Source organism: Squalius cephalus (genome assembly GCF_949319135.1).
Source record: "Squalius cephalus genome assembly, chromosome: 3".
Lineage (NCBI taxonomy): Eukaryota > Metazoa > Chordata > Actinopteri > Cypriniformes > Leuciscidae > Squalius > Squalius cephalus.
In genome coordinates, this window is record NC_137124.1 from 14,430,912 (window position 1) to 14,433,713 (window position 2,802).

Sequence of the window (2,802 nt, forward strand, 5' to 3'; positions counted from 1 at the left end):
CCAAACAAACCCAAAGCACAGCCGAACAAAAACACAGTAGTGGTGTTTTGTTTCTAGATGATTCAGTGGGTTTGAACGAATCGTTTGAGTGAACAGTTCAATGACTCGATTTCTGAGACGAATCGGCTTTTTTGAACGGGTGAGTTGAAGGAATGAGTCAACAGTTTTCATTCCTGAATGAATGAATTTTAATAAATCGGTTGAAATAATGATCGATTCAAGACGGTCACTTGTCGCCACCTACTGGTGTATCGGTGCAACATGCAGAAACAATCCGTGCAAAAAGAAATATTCTAAAATGAATTTTCTTTCATCATTTATTAACTATCATATCGTCCATAGTCTTATGTAGTCTTTTATAAAGCCATACAAGTAACGTTTTTATTTATTTATTCATTTATTTTCATTTTTGACAGTTATTTCACTTTAATTGCATAGATTATTATAACTGTTATCATCATAATTATTATACAATTATTATATATTATATTAATTATAATTATGATTATATAGAAAATCATTATTGTTATCTCTGAATACAATTCACTTCCATTGTATGGACATTTATTAATTTGTTTTTTTGTTATCTCTGCATATACAGTGCTATGCATAAGTGAATACACCCATGCTAAAGTTGACTAAAAAGAGGAATAAAAAAATCATATTTTGGAAATTGAACTTAATGCCTTAATTTAAAAAAATAGGAAAAATCCAACCTTTAAGGACACCAATTTTCTTTGTGAATGAATAATGTATCGTAAATAAATAAATGTTCTTCCTTAAAATACATGGTGCATAAGTGTGTACACCCCTATGTTAAATTCCCATAGAGGCAGGCAGATTTTTATTTTTAATTTTTTTTTAGGATACTATGCATCCTGATAAAGTTCCCTTGGCCTTTGGAATTAAAATAGCCCCACATCATCACATAGCCTTCACCATACCTAGAGATTGGCATGGTTTTATTTCAGTTAGCCTAAAAGCTAGTTTGATTTGCATTGAGAGATGATCTTATGGAAAGTACCCCATGCCAATCTCTAGGTATGGTGAAGGCTATGTGATGATGTGGGGCTATTTTAATTCCAAAGGCCAAGGGAACTTTATCAGGATGTATAGTATCCTGGATCCATGAAGTAACTGGCCTTTAAAAATAAAAATCTGCCTGCCTCTATGGGAATTTAACATAGGGGTGTACTCACTTATGCACCATGTATTTTAAGGAAGAACATTTATTTATTTACGATACATTATTCATTCACAAAGAAAATTGGTGCCCTTAAAGGTTGAATTTTTCCTATTTTTTTAAATTAAGGCATTAAGTTCAATTTCCAAAATATGATTTTTTATTCCTCTTTTTAGTCAACTTTAGCATGGGTGTATTCACTTATGCATTGCACTGTATGTATTTTTTTTTTTTTTTGGCATAATGTTCATTGTATTCTGTCTGGCCTATAGTCTGTGGAGAACCATTCCTGTAAGATTTATTTATTGTACTTTGTTCAAGGTATCTCATCTTTGAAAAGAGCAGTCAGGTCATCCTGTCAAAAAAAATCATTAAGTCATCTAGGTTAAAATAACATGATTATTTCATTTCATTTTTGAAATTTAATTTTTGGGTGAACTATTATTCACAAATCCACATGTCACATTGACATCAGTGCTAAATCAGACAGTCTGATCTTTACACTCACATTCTTACCAATCTTTCTATATCAGAAACCTTTTCATGATGATTTTCTAACGCACTTGCATGAACAATTAAAACAATAGTTCACATAAAATGAAATTTTGTCATTAATTATTCATTCCAAGCCTGTATGATTTTAGAGATTTTAGGCAGAATGCATTAACTGCTCTTTTGCGTACAATGAAGGTATTCTAAAACAGCTGTGTGTGTGACAATTACAGACAGCTGTGTAATCTAACAAAGATGCAAACCATTTATTTAAATGGTAGCCTATTCTAGTAGAATGTTGTTACCTTGAGCATTGTTTACCTACAGTGTTTTCATAAAGTTAGAAAATATTATTCTCATAAAGGTAAAAAAAAAAAAAAAAAATTCCCATTTCCAGGGGAAAGCATTTTGACATTTTAACTAATATAGTTATTTTAATAAGTAAAATAAGTATAATCAATAAGTTCTTTTCTGACTTGAAAATAATAAAATGTTGTCCAGGTAATTGTGATTTTGCGTAATAGGCCTACACTTTTGGTTTACATGCTCACGAGTAGGAAGATGATAAACAATGACCTCTGCTGGCATGTTTTAGACTGTAATGGTACATTTTTGCTTTTGAGGATTTAATTGATATAATAACGAAATATATTGGATTGGAAATATATATCCTGTAGACTTTTAGAAGGAAAAACAACATGATACTTTTCTTCTCACTCTAACTCCACAAACAATGACCAACCTAGAGGACATGCATTCATCAGTCTGTGTGCTTTTCTGCTATTTTTCTTAAAGTTATAAAAGTTTCCTTTTTTTTTTTTTTAAATGATGTGTTTCCGTGTGTAAACGATAATATAGCCTAAAACAGCAAACAAACAGCAAATTTATGGCAAATTTTCCAGTCATATCTACTGGGCACACTGGGGAGTGATTGAGCACAAAAATACCAGACAATTGTATTGTTACACGTTTTTAATATTAGCGTAATATGTTTAAATAAACATAATGTTTCATCCATAGGATTTCATCCGGAAAAAAAGGGGGGAAACGAGAAGAGTCTCCGCCCTCAACCTCGTGATTGACGTGCTTTTCGTCCTTTCGATTCGCTCCTCACAGGTGACGTCATC